General features: G+C 41.8%; 1 long non-coding RNA gene across 4 annotated transcripts in view; it reads right to left on the bottom strand.

The window, feature by feature from the left end:
• LOC122240384 overlaps positions 1-14,931 on the bottom strand; it is a 119,155-nt gene extending 104,224 nt beyond the window's left edge. For 2 of the 4 annotated variants that reach the window (XR_006220034.1, XR_006220033.1), the window contains exon 1: positions 14,671-14,931. This is a non-coding gene — a long non-coding RNA (uncharacterized LOC122240384). The remainder of the gene's footprint in view (positions 1-14,670) is intronic. The other 2 variants (XR_006220032.1, XR_006220031.1) reach the window with 2 other exon arrangements.
• Positions 14,932-14,954: the final 23 nt, after the last annotated feature.

The raw sequence follows: 14,954 nt of genomic DNA, 5'->3' as shown, positions 1-14,954 counted from the left end.
AGAGAGAGAGGGAGACACAGAAACCAAAGCAGGCTCCAGGCTCTGAGCTGTCAGCACAAAGCCTGACACGGGGCTTGAACCCACGAATTGTGAGATCATGACCTGAGCCGAAGTCGGACGCTTAACCAACCAAGTCACCCAGGTGCCCAGGAACTCCGATTTTAAAGTACCAAACCTGGGCATGCTGGTTATTAAAATAAGGAGGTGTGTCCACGTTTAAACACTTTTAAAAGAAAATGTGAAATAACAAAATGTTAAAAAACAGAAAACGTAGAGCAATTACATAGATGACAATTAAAATGAAATGTGAAAATGTATTAGGGAAAAGGCCCTAGTAAAAGATTATCATTAATTCAAGGGACTATAATAAGGAGACTTCCCAGGCTGAGTGTGAATTGGGTATAAGGCGGGGCTAGGGGCTTAAAAAGCTTTCTCAGTTTGAAGCCAGAATCGGTGGAATGCCCTGTCCTTAGGGCTTTAACTCAGGCCTAATATCAAACACCACAGAAACTGCCAGAGTTGTGTTTGCACCCAGGAAAAAGTGCTGCGCGCAAGTCCTTACACAGTTTCCGGGCCTCGAATAGCCTCACTTTTCTACTTACCACTCACGTGTTAGTCTTTCAGTAATACAGTATCTCCGAGAACCTAATCACCGTCCCTTCACCCCCTCAACCTGAAATCCACACTGGGCCAGCCCAATCAAGAAAATGGCCTACTTTTGATCCCCCAGACAAATGTAGGAGCCATTTTTAAGATCAGATTTCTGCCGGGTGACATTCCCTATAGACTGGAAAGGAAGGCATAGTAGAAACACCATTTATTTAATTCAGTCAATCAGTGTACATGTTTGAGTGCCTAATATATTCCTAGCATTGTGCTTGATGCCATTAGGGAGAGAAGTGTCAGAGGCTAATAGTCAGGAATACGGGATGAGCACAACTAAATAAAGAAGGTACAAGACAGTACATGATTAGCTGTGATCTCTCCCCTTTGTATGTACTATGCTAAGAAGGCGCCCTTGTCAAACTGCCTTGCTACCATGGTGACAGTTACTAAGAAATGCACAGACCCACATATGAACTGGTTAGAGAGTTCTGGTTGTTGCTGTTGTTTTTAAATATGTACTTTCTCCAGTCAAATGAACGGTTCTTAATGTTGGTCTCCAATTTTCTCTATGGATTCTCTACATTTGAGTCCTGGAAGAAAAGTGAACCAAGAGTATGTGAACCCACTGTGCTGACCCTGCAGAGTCTGGGAGTTTTCCTGCTGCGTTAGATCAGACTTTAACCCTTCATGTGTTCTTCGGAGTGACCTCAAGCACCCCAGGCTTCTAAGAAATCCATCCAATCTGTTAATATATAGGTATATTCCCCAAAGTTAAGAAACAATTCTGGATCATGTCTTATTCTAACTTCTTGCTTTTGTCTGTCTTGTGGTTTCTATCTTCCCTGTGCCCCGCTTCATCCTAGCTGTGACCACTGTCCCCTCTTCATTTATTCCCCAAGCACCATTACATATAAGTGGTCATTTATTATTATTTTTTTGAGGGGGAGGGCAAGTGAACAAGGGGCAGAGACAGAGAATCCCACAAGGGACAGAGAGAGAGAGAGAGAGGAGAGAGAAGCGGGGTTCACCCCAAGTGGTGCTCGTGCTCCCTGAAAGTGGGGCTGAAACTCACAAACTGTGAGATCATGACCTGAGCTGAAGTCAGATGCTTAGCCAACCGAGCCAACCACCTATAAGTGGTTGCTTATAACGGACTGTTAATGGAAGTCCGGAAACAAGAAAGGAGGAAGTATAATACAGCACAAGGAAAGAAATATAAGTACCTAAAAGTTCTTTGGCCATTTTCAACATGGGGAATTTCTCACTGTATTTTCTTCTCAGGGTGCTGCCATTTTGCTCAGACTTCCTTCTCATCTCTTTTTTAAGTTCTTCAAGTCCAATCTCGGACGTTCTATTATTCAAGGCAACATAATTTTTGTTGTCAAACCTCCCCCCCATACCGACTACCCCAAAATGCCAACTTTTTTTTTTCCTTCTCAAAGGCTCCTTTTCCCCCAGAGGTGAATGTTGCCATTCCCCTAGTATGCAAATAGCAGCTAAGAATAGCTATCTTAAAAGTTATTTATTTTCTTTCCCTGGTCACATGCATTTTGGCTTAACTCTCTCATTTGATCTGTATTTAAGGTACTATTTTTCTTGAGGTTGTCTGAAATACAAATGTAAAGTCAAGGTTTCAGAATCATTTTGAATTGCACATAAGCCATTTATTGGTTTATTTATTGGGGGAGAATTCTAGTTCTTTTTTAACTCATTTTCTAATAAATAATTTCTCAAAGATTCAGAAAAGCTACTGAATGATTTGTGAGTTTCTGACCGTACTGTAAGAGATAGGGAGAAGAATAAAAACAGGTTCCCTGTAGAAAACTCCCTACTGTATCTGGCATTATCCACAGACCAAGAACCCTTTTACGAGTACCCAGCACAATTTTCAAAAAAGAAACCTTTCTTTATTCAGTCACAAATGTAGATGCTTAGGCAGTGACCACAACTTTGCCTTAAGGATAAGAATCTTATCTCAGACTACAGAAAAGCTTCCAAGGGTGCGGAGGGATGATTATCTCTAAGGTAGCCCTAAGTTATATTTGAATGTCATCTCCAAAGGAAGGTAACATATAACAATGAGTATGGCTTCTTGTGAAGATGGGTATTTCCCTTTGGATGGATCTCAATTTATATAAATTGATTTATATAGATGGAGATTTACAGAAATCTCCATCTATACCTCTATGAGGCTGTTACAAACTGTGCTGAGCACCAGACAAGGTACCATGTAGATATGAGCAAACACTGAAATAAAATCGAGATCCTATAGGAATCCTACTTAGAATTCAGAGGCTAAGAAGTAAAAATTATGGAATGAAAAACAAAGTAGAATTGCTTCACAGAGTTCTGGAATTTTAGAACTAGAAATATTTTAAAAATCATTCACTGATTTGCAGAGAAGGAAACGAGAGCTCAGAAGGGTTAGTAGTTTGCCTGAAGTCACACAGTGAATTAGCAGCAGAGTCCACAGATAATCAAGAGGTTTATCTACCTTACCACATGTAACAACCATTAAGCATCAATTCTTTGCAAGGAAATATATTGCTTAAGAAAACACATGTAAAATGCCGAGCACAATGTCTGGAACCACAGCTGTCATCACAATCAACATCATCGTCATCGTGGCTAAAAGTACAGATTTTGATATTAGACCCTGATGTGAGTCTCAGCTCTGTCACTAGGTGTGACTGTAGATAACATATTTACCTAAACCCCAGTTTCTTCATCTATAAAATGGGAATAAAAATAGTAGACGCTATTAGCGTCTACCTAATAGAATAGTTGCGGGGATTATATATATACTCACTTGAGCATATGTACATGTACACATACGTTGAAACTGTTCAAACATTAGCTGTTCCACAGTATTACTAACCTATGTAAGAATACAGAGTCAAATTGGAATACACACATATAGAGCATTGGTGGAGTTTCTCTTTGCTCCGACCAGGAAGTTAATATTTACTGAGCATGCACTCTGTACAGATACCAGCACACAAGAGTACGGAACAACAAAAACAGGAGAAGAGACGCTATTTCTGATGTTATATTATGGTAACTATTATTCTCAACAAATATACACCAATTACCTACATGTTAATGAGTAAGACTGAGTTTGTGCTTCCAAGGAGACTGCAATCTAGTGGAGGAAGGAACCAGGCTGTTATCATACGGAGTGGTACGTACATGGCTGAGCCAGAGCTTAGAGCTATGGGAGCTCACGGAAGGGCATCCTATCTAGGAAGGGAGGAGGTCAGGAAGGGAGCATCAGAGGAGGTTTCTCAGATAAAAGGATAAGGAGTTGGCCAAAGTGAGAAGGGTTGGAAAGAGCCTGAAGCCACAGACCAGCTGTGGCGGGTGCCCTCGGGTGGCTCTCAGCATCCACTCCAAACCCCTAGTGTGCTTTCTGATCCTGCAGGGGCTAAAGAAGGAAAAACCACGTTTCCCCTCATCTCCGTGCAGTTAGGGTTCTGCTTTTGCCAGTCAGAAGCACTTGGCAGGTGGATCTGGGGCTGGAGTCATTCGCTTTGTTGCTGCTGCAACAGAACACCTGTTTGTTTCACCTGTGCACCCACTGGGCTTTCCTCAGCATTAGTTCAGTGTCCAGGTGCCAACTCTGTGGGTGTTGAGAGGTCGTCACAGGGGAAGCAGTGCTTCCTGATCCTCAGATCACAGCTACAGTGACAGGTCTTTGAACTCTAACTCTACAGTACCCACGGAGTCCACTGACGGCCACCTCTCTGATGGTTGCAGAGGTATCGGCTCTCCCAGAATAGCAGTCTTGTGCTAGGAATCACTCCTGGAGACCCCCGGTGACCCAACCACCCTTGCCAATGATTTGCTAAACTCCTGACTCCCTGTATTAAATCCCTTTTTGCTCAAAATGGTGTGAGTGGTTCCTACTTCTTGCACCTAATACACCAAGAAAATACAAAAACTGTGAAATGGGCCATGAATAATACGGTTTGTGGGGTTAGTAAACTTCTGTAAAGGGCCCAGACAGTAAATATTTTAAGCTTTGTGGGCACTTATGATTTTCACCTCGCCTTCCTCCCCTTCCCTTCTCCAGGGCTAAGTATATTCACACTGCAGCGATCTCCAGAACATTTTCATTTTGGCAAAACTGAAACCCTACACTTCTTAAATAGTAATTCCTCATTCCCTCTCCCTCTCCCCTCTTGTCTCTGGCAACCACCATTCTACTCTCTATCTCTATAAATTTAACTACTCTTGATACCGCATATAAATGGAATCATACAGTATTTAACTTTTTGTGACTAGCTCATTTCGCCTAACATAATGTCCTCAAAATCCATGCTGTAGCATACGACAGGATTTCCTTATTTCCATTGTAAGGCTGAATAATATTCTGTTGTATGTCTGTGCCACATTTTGTTTATCCATTCCTCTGTTTATGACATTTGGGTTGCTCTCACTTCTTGGCTATTGTGAATAATGCTGTTATAAACATAGGTATGTAAATATCTCTTCAAGATCTTGCTTTCAATTCTTTTGGATATACACCCAGAAGTGGGATTGCTGGATCATATGGTAATTCTAATTTTTAACTTAAAAAAATATTTTTTAATGTTTATTTATTTTTTGAGGGGGAGAGAGAGAGAGTGAGAGAGAGAGCAGGGGAGGGGTAGAGAGAGAGGGAGACATAGAATCTGAAGCAGGCTCCAGGCTCTGAGCTGTCAGCACAGAGCCCGATGCAGGGCTTGAACTCATGAACCATGAGACCATGACCTGCGCTGAAGTTGGACGCTTAACCGACTGAGCCACCCAGGCGCCCCTCTAATTTTTAACTTTTTTGAGGAACCCCCACACTGTTTTCCATAGCAGCTGTACTACTTTACATTCCTACCAATAGTGCAAAAGGGGTCCAATTTCTCCCCATCCTTGTTGACACTTACTATTTTCTGGTGTTTTGATTATAGCTATCCTAATGAGCATGAGGTGACATTTCATAGTGGTTCTGATTTGCACTTCCCTAATGATTAATGATGTGATGTCAAGCATTGTGTCATATACTTGTTGATCATTTGTATATCTTCTTTGCCCATTTTAAAGTTGGGATATATGGGGGTGCCTGGCTGGCTCAGTCAGTAGAGCATGCAACTCTTGATCTCAGAGTCATGAGTTCAAGCCCCACACTGGGCATGGGTCCTACCTAAAATTAAAAATAAATAAAAATAAAAGGAAAAAATAAAATTGGGATATATGTTTTTTGTTGCTGTGCTATAGGAGTTCTTTATATAATCTAGGTATTAAGCTCCTATCAGATATGCGATTTCTTTAGGCTGCTTTTTCACTTTATCACTCATGCCAGTTCAGTTTTAGTCTGTGCCCGTGAATGGCAGTGTAGTCTGGAGCAAACTGGCAAGCAGTCTGGCCAGATCTGGAGCCATCTCCCATCCTAAAGACACTAGGAGGAATGAGCCAGAACGTCTCTAACTTAAGACACTCTCACTATGCTATCAAAAAGCATCCCCATGCCTTCACTTTGAACCAGAACCAGACAACCTGAGGGTTTCTGGGGCTGCAGAATTAGAAACAGTCTCAAGACCGGGTGAGTAAGAAGCAGTCACGGAGGTAGACTTACCAGATTCGGGTTTCACGTTGTCAAGTACCTGTCACTAGAAAGCTGGGATCAAACTCAAATACGATTTCGTTATCTAGTTTGCAATTTAACACTGCTCTTTTTACTTCAAATGGTAGTTCAGTTCAGCTTCTTTGACTCTCCATGTTCATTCTGAGAGAATAAAATATCCTAACTCTGGAGATACTAATGATTTCCAGTCAAATATATGGAGAGTTACTTCTTGACAATCTAAAATGCATCCCAGTTCACACAGTACATGCTCCAAAAAGCCCTGCAGATTCTGTATTAGTGGATATGACACCATGGCATGGTGCATTTGCCAAAATATCCTCTCTGGAGAGATAAGTTTCTCATGTATAAAAGGCCTATTTCCCCTTCCAACTACTATTGTTTTTTGGAAAAATTTGAGAAGACTTATGTGTGCTATTTCTCTGGTCTCCACAAGAAAAAGAAAGTGGGAAGGTTAAGCATAGAGCTGCATAGGGTCAAGAAGAAGAAATGTTGTAAACGCAGGATCCTAATTCTCTTCCTCCCTGATTTTCATGTTAAGTTGTTGCTATTCAGGTTTTTACATACAATGTTCATCACTGCGTTACCTCTAATCACAAATGTCAAGAACAGTTGACTTTTTTTTTAATTTTGGAGAGAGAGCGTATGAGCAGAGGAGAGGGGCAGAGGGAGAAAGGGAAAGAGAAAGAGACAGAGACAGAGAGAGACAGAGAGCGCGAGAGAGAGAGAGAGAGAGAATCTTAAGCAGGCTCCATCCACACTGAACACAGAGACCCATGCGGGGCTCGATCTCATGACCCTGGCTGAGATCATGACCTGAGCTGAAATCAAGAGTCAGATGCTCAACTGACTGAGGCACCCATGCACTCCAGGATCAGTGACATTTATAAATGATTTTAGCTGTAAATTACAGAAAATCCAAACACAAGTAGCTTAAAAAAAAGTTATCTTTCTCATCATAACAAGAAATCCAGAGATAGGTCATTGCTGGCATTGGTTTAAATGCTGAATTTTCTCAAAGTCAAAAGCCTTGAATTTTCTTGACTTTCCCTTCAGGGATGAAAGATGGCTACTACAGCTCTAGACTTTCCCCGGCTCACAAAGCAGAAAGAATAGACAACAAATACCAGTTTTGACTGTCTCATTTTATTTGGAAGGCAATACACGTATGCCTCCCTTTCCTGGAATTTCTCCCTCAACCTCAGTAATCTTCGGTAAGGTGAAGAAAACAGAACATTTGGGAATATTTGGTTTTCCTATCCTATAGGCAGGCAAGTAAGAGGAAAACTGGGAATGGGTGTTGGTCTGTTGAGTTCTAGGGTCTGCCACAGTGAAAACCAGGAAATACCAAAACATCTGAGAATACAAGATTAACGGAGTATGATGTGCCAGATGAATCCCAGGAGACTGTTAAAAACTGTGGTACAGAAACATACTTAGGTACATGCAAAATTATTCCTAGAAATGTTATCAACTAATAAACAAACATACAAAACACTCGATAAGAAATCATCAAATTTGTTGGGGTGAAAAAAGTTTAGACAGATTTAAAAAACTTGAACAGTTATATACAAAAAACCCGGAACTCACGTTCTGAAAATGCTGACTTAGGTTGGGTTTTCTAGGAAACAGACTGAGGCAGGGAGGTGCATGCAGGTGCTTGATTTTACTCCAGAGTGCTTTCAGGAACAGCACCTCTGAGGGAGGCAGGACGGGGCAGAGGGAGGTGAACCGCAGGGCACTTGCCACAGAGGCTTTAAATGGCAGGTCCCATGGGGAATTCTAAAGCTGAATGTCCCAGATTGTTACAACTGAGGGACTCTGCCTTGTACCTCACAACTGACCAGTCCCTGGATCTGAGTCGCCCCCAGGGACAGACTGTAACCCAGGATGAGGCGGTTTCCTTCACAGAAGGCAATTTTGGAGAGAAGCCACCGTGAGTCATTAGCAGCCGACACCCCTGGCAGCTACAGCTTGGGATCTGGGCAGCATACCACACAGCACCCACTAGAAATGTGAACCCTGATTATCTCCGGGTTTGGGGATTGAGCTCGGCTTTCTCTCTTTTTTAAATAGTTTCCAAATTTTCCACAACAGAGTATTGCCGTAAGAATTAAAAATGACTTAATTCATGTAAAGCACTTTGCACAATTCCTGGAATTTGTTAAGTATTCCATAAGTTTAGTTGTACTTATTTCTTATTTAGAAGTATATACATATAGGGGCGCCTGGGTGGCTCAGTCGGTTAAGTGTCCGACTTCGGCTCAGGTCATGATCTCACTGTCCGTGAGTTCGAGCCCCGCGTCGAGCTCTGTGCTGACAGCTCAGAGCCTGGAGCCTGTTTCAGATTCTGTGTCTCCCTCTCTCTCTGACCCTCCCCCGTTCATGCTCTGTCTCTCTCTGTCTCAAAAATAAAGGTTAAAAAAAAATTTTTTTTAAAAAGAAGTATATACATATAAAACACTATGAAGAGAAAGCATAAATGCGAATATTGTCAAGAAAAAAAGTATGAAGTAGGATTAAAATAATAATAGACTTTGCTGTTCATTTTGGCTTATTTTGTTTTATCCGTGAAATTCCTTCTTCTGATATCGCTTCTTCCTAGCATTGTCCCATAGAACTTTTTTGTAATAATACAAATTTTGGTATCAGTGTCATCCAACAGCCACTAGCCATGGTTGGCTACTGAGCATTTGAAATGTGGCTAGTGCAAATGAAGAACCAAATTTCAAATTTTATTTAGTTTCAATTCATTTAAATGTAAATAGCCACATATTGCTAGTGACTACCAAATATTGGACAATGCAGTTCTATACCAATACTAATCAATGGTTATTTAGAGAACAGATCTAAACTATTCTTTCTCTCTTGAAGCTTGGATGAGTTCCCTTAGTTCATCACCCTGTATAATCTCCTAATCTTGATTTCAAAATCACATTATATTTAGAAGTGTAGAAAAACAAAATGGGAAGAGTTAATTAAGTGTAAAAAAAAAAAAGTGGTTTTTTTTCCTTTTCTTTTGTTTTTTTAAGTATACTCTACATCCAGCATGGGGCCTGAACTCATGACCCCAAGATCAAGAGTCAGTCACATGCTCTACTGACTGAGCCAGCCAGGCGCCCCTGGTCAGACTTTTTTTTTTACATACAACAGAGAAGGTAATTTAGTTGAAAGTTAGATGCTAAAGAGCTATATAATGTATCGCTAATTGTCTGAAATTTTTTAGTAAATAATCTGAAAAGAAAATGAGAGGTTGTTCTATATGAAATATCTGATTCCTCTTGGTAAGCCAAAAAAGACTTCTCACTTAAATCATATCTTTTTTTCCTTTAAAAAAAAATGTTTACTTATTTTTGAGAGAGACAGAGAGAGAGAGAGAGAGAAAGAGAAAGTGCATGCGCACGCACACATGAGCGTGAGCAGGGGAGGGGCAGAGAAAAAGGGAGACAAAGAATCCCAAACAGACTCCATGCTATCAACCCAGACCTCGAGGCAGGGCTTGAACACATGAATCACAAGATCATAACCTGAGCAGAAATCAAGAGTCAGACGCTTAACCGATTGAGCCACGAGATGCCCCTGAAATCATATCTTTCAACCATATTGTCAATATAGTACGGGAGACACCTACAGAAACAATTTGAGAATGCCTGAATAACAATGTGGAAGTCTTACATCTCAGGTGGGAGGCCTATGCGTATGGGGATAACTCCCTAACAGCAGCCATGCTTGAGAAAGGAAAAAGACACAGATTTTGGCTTGCATTTCAGCCTTGCCACTTACTGGCTGTGTACTTTGGACACATTACTTAATTACTCCACAATAAAATGGTGATAACTACACCTTTGAAGGTTTGTTGGAATATTAGTGATATGTAAAGCACCTGGCACACAGTAAGTGCTAAATCAATGAGTTTTATTATTATGTCAATATTATGTCAATAAAATAGAACAGCAAAAGTGAAGTGAGTCCAAATGATTTAAAACTTGAGTGATAATTAACTGGCATAATCATTAAGTTGTAAAATTATTTTTGGTATATGTTACTTTATTTTTTTAATGTATTTTATTTATTTATTTTGAAAGAAAAAGAGAATGCGAGCATGAGAGAGGGAGAGGCAGAGAGAGAGACAGAGAGAGAGACAGAGAGAGAGAGAGGGAGAGAAAGGGAATCCCAAACAGGCTCCATGCTGTTAGCACAGAGCCTGATTCAGGGTTCAATCTCACAAACCTGAGATCATGACCTGAGCTGAAACCAAGAATCAGATGCTTAACTGACTGAGCCACCCAGGTGCCCTGGTATATGTTACTTTATGTGTCTATTGGCCACACATAAAACACAGTCCACTGTATCAAATCAATGACAAAAATGGATGCTTGACTAAATGAATGAGTCATCACCTTGCCTGTTCTTAATGGTCTTTTGCCCCCCAAAAGGGTTGTTGTCACTAAAATGGTTTTGTCACTGGTACTGTCAGTAGGGAAATTTTCAAGCTGTAAAGAGCTTGAAACACAACTGTTTTTCTAGACTTAATAGGAGAGATCATGGCTGAAATTAAGAAACAACTTCTTGAGCAATACTACAAAGAAGCACTTTTAACGGCTTCCATCCTGAGACATTTTTAAGAAGATAGACAATTCTCCAACTGAAAATGTCATCCTCACCTATGGGAGCCAGCCTCCGGGGTAGCCTCTACTGATCCTTCTTTCCTAGCATTCATGCACTTCATTACTCTCCTGCCCAAATTCAATCAAGGCTGGCCCTGAACATGGTCAAGGCTATGTCATAAAAGGCACTGCAGCTTCTGCTTTGGTCTTTCAGATCATCATTTCCTCTGGAATAAGCCAGTTGCCACGCTGTGAGAACACTCAAGCTATCCTGTGGAAAAGCCCCTGTGGCCAACAGACGAAGCCAACTTCTCAGACATGTGAGAGAATCACCTTGGAAGTGGATTCTCCAGCTGCAAATAAATCTTCAGATGACCACAGCCCTAGCCAGCAAGATCTGACTTCAACCTTCTGAGTCTGAGACTGAAACAGAAATGCCCAGCTGAACCCTTCCTGAGTTCCTGACTCAGAAATTGGGAGAGATAATACAGGACTTTTACTGTTTTAAGCCACAACATTTTGGGTTTGTTTTATTATTTTTAAGTTTATTTATTTTGAGAGAGAGAGACAGGCTGAGGGAGGGGCAGAGAGAGAGGGAGAAAGAGAATCCCAAGCAAGCTCCATGTGGAGTCTGGTGCAGGGCTTGAACCCATGAACAATGAGACCACAACCTGAGCCCAAATCATGAGCCACGTGCCCAACCCAGGCACCCCTGTTTTTTTTCCTCTTAAAGTAATCTCTATGCCCAACAGGGGCTTACACTCACAACCTTGAGATGGAGAGTTGCATGCTCTACTGACTGAGCCAGCCAGGCTCTCCAAATACTTTTTTTAAAAAGTAAACTCTACCCCAACGTGGGGCTTGAACTCACCACCCCAACATCAAAAGTCATATGATCTACCAACTTAGCCAGCCCAGTGCCCTGAAGGTGTAGTTTTGGGGTTATTTGATATGCAGCAAAAGATAGCTAACGTACCATCAATAACAAACATTTATCACTACTGTACAAAGTATCCTGTTTATAGGCTGAACCATACGATCATTCAAGGTAACTTCTTGCTTTATAATGTTTTAACAGGTTGACATGTCATTGATTATCTTTTCCTATAAAATTCTTATGAGACAAAGAGAATTAGCCAATCAAATGTTCAGCAAGTATCCATTAAGTTCAAGGTATTATACTAGGTGCTTTGCTGATGAAAAGGTATGATGATGCTATTGATAACAACAGTAAAAATAATGATAGATATTACTAACACCTATTAAGCATGAGCTTATCACAGACACTGTCCTAGACACTGTACATATATTCTCATTTAACCTTAATGTATACTGCCAAATGTTTTCCAGAAGGTCATACCAAGTTACATTCCCATCTGCAATGTAGAAACACAAACTCACTGCATGATTATCAGCACTTAAGAATTAAAAAAAAAAAAACAAAAAACAAACCTGATAGGGGAAAATTGAATAGTTCAATCTGCATTTCTATGATTACTACATCTTAAAATGTTGAGCATATTAAATTTTTGTCTGACATATGTTACAATGTTGGCATTGTGTTTTCTTAACATTTTTATTGTCAAGTCAATCTCTTCCTAATTTCCTCCAATTCTTTTATAATTAAAAGGCTCTTTCCTATCCCTAACTTCACTTGCATTTGTATTCTAGTTTGTTTATGGTTTTGTTTTTTACACATGTAGTTATTATTTTTTTAAGTTTATTTATTTATTTTTGAGAGAGAGAGCACACGAGAGAGAGGAGGCAGAGAGGAAACCAAGCAGGTTCACACTGCCAGCACGGAGCCCACACACAAACCACGAGATCATGACCTGGGTGGAAACCAAGAGTCAGATGCTCAACTGACTGAGCCACTCAGGTACCCCTGTAGTTATTTTTTTGATGTTTTATTTATTTTTGAAAGAGTGTGTGCATGAGTGGGGGAGGGGCAGAGAGTGAGGAAGACCGAGGATCCAAAGGGATTCAGCGCTGACAGCAAAGAGCCCAATGCGGGGCTTGAACCCACAAACCATGAGATCATGACCTCAGCTGAAGTGGGACGCTTAACCGACTGAGCCACCCAAGTGCCCCTGTCATTTTTTGTTGCAGGACACAGGAGTTTTTGTTTTGTGCTTTTTTTTTTTTTTTTCCCGTCACAATCATGTCTCCTTCACTATCAGTTGAGTAAGTTTTCCTTTCCCCTACTGATTTATGATGCCACCTTTATTATCTTAGATATTCTTATATTACTTGGGTATGTTTGTGAGCTTCATGACCCTCTTGCACTATCTGTTGGTTTTGGTGTTAGTACTACACTTTTTTTGATTACTAACTTCTACTCATTCATCGAGAACCATCACATTCTCCTCCTGGAAGCCTCCCTGATTCTTCCCAAAAGATATGACGGCTGCCTCCTTTTTCACCTTTATAACACATAAAATTCTGCCTTGTGTTGCAGTTAACATGGCTGATTGTACCCAACTATATTCTTGAGAGCAGGGAACAGGCGCACTATATATTCATTAAAACTAAACTGTTGGATTTGCATGAAAAGGTGGTGATAGCAAAATAGATCTAGTTTGACAAAAAAAAAAAATGAAAACAGACAATTCCCTCATTTCAACAAATATCACTGTACTACCCATTATGAAACAATTATAAAGGTGAGTGAACGTTAGATTCTGACTCCGGGAGTTCACCACTTAGGTCAAAGAGGCATATGAATACACGTGATTCAACAGTGTGACTAGTGTAAAATAATCATGCACAAGGAAGAAAGGAAAAAACTAACTGAGCAAGTAGTGGGCATAATTTCAGAGTAGTGGACATACCTATAAGCTGGGTTTATGGTGTTTCTTTTTTTTTTTTTTAATGTTTATTTATTTTTGAGACAGAGAGAGAGGGAGAGCGCGAGAGCAGGGTAAGGGCAGAGAGAGAGAGGGTGAGGGTAGAGAGACAGGGAGACAGAGAATCTGAAGCAGGCTCCAGGCTCTGAGCTGTCAGCACAGAACCTGAGGCGGGGCTCCAGCCCACAACCCGGGTGATCATGACCTGAGCTGACATGGGATGTCCAGCCGACTAAGCCACCCAGGCACCCTGGGTTTACGGTGTTTCTTAAATGTCAAGGAATTTGTAATTAATCTGAATGACACAGGGCTTGCAATTCAGAACCTTCAACAGAAGTTTCATTAATTTATCCTTCCTGGGGGCGCCTGGGTGGCTCAGTCGGTTGGGCGTCCGACTTCGGCTCAGGTCATGATCTCGGGGTCCGTGAGTTCGAGCCCCGCGTCGGGCTCTGTGCTGACAGCTCAGAGCCTGGAGCCTGTTTCAGATTCTGTGTCTCCCTCTCTCTCTGACCTTCCCCCATTCATGCTCTGTCTCTGTCTCAAAAATGAATAAACGTTAAAAAAAATTAAAAAAAAATGTATCCTTCCTGGAAGACCTTTTGAAGGAAGCCTAACGTAGATTGGGTAGCATGGGCAAGCTGCATAGCTCTGCTCGGAAGCTGTTCCCTTCGCGCGAACCTGAGATGCCTTGTGCAGGATACAGGTGCGAATTACTGCAAAGTGTGCGACTGGGTGAAAATGAAACAGGGGGATAAGATACAAACCTTTACCGGTATCAGGTACTATAAGCCACGTACTTGTGTTGGTTTAAAAGGCATGAGAACCGACTCCTTGTGAGAGAGCACACCTCGAGCCACTAGCCTCATCTTCGCGCCCCGCCCTCAGGCCCCAGGCGAGCCCAGGCCAGATGTTAAGACCAAGAACTACGGACGTCAAGTCAGCGTGACGTCACCAGCACTGACGCAGTCTCACAGGGAGGGGCCTCTCAGCTCACCTCAGAACGCAGTCAGGTCCGCGGAGCAGCGAGTTGACCGTCTCGTGTTCTGCCCTAAAGATCCGAATAGTCAGCAGTACGGGAGCCGAAGCGCCGAAGTTGCTCAGGAGCTGAAGACGGGTCACTTCCCTCCTTCCTTGGCCCTTACTGGTGTCCTCTCTAAGGCCCAGGCGCGGTCCAGGCGGCAGCGCGCTCACGAGCTCGCCGCTTGCGGCGTTCGCGCGCACGCACGCTTGTGCGCACGTTCCCTGAGAACCCGGAAGTGCGAGGGAGAGGAGAGCCAC

Source organism: Panthera tigris, chromosome B4 (genome assembly GCF_018350195.1).
Source record: "Panthera tigris isolate Pti1 chromosome B4, P.tigris_Pti1_mat1.1, whole genome shotgun sequence".
Lineage (NCBI taxonomy): Eukaryota > Metazoa > Chordata > Mammalia > Carnivora > Felidae > Panthera > Panthera tigris.
Note: the sequence above shows the minus strand (reverse complement) of the source record. Positions and strands in the feature narration are given on the sequence as shown.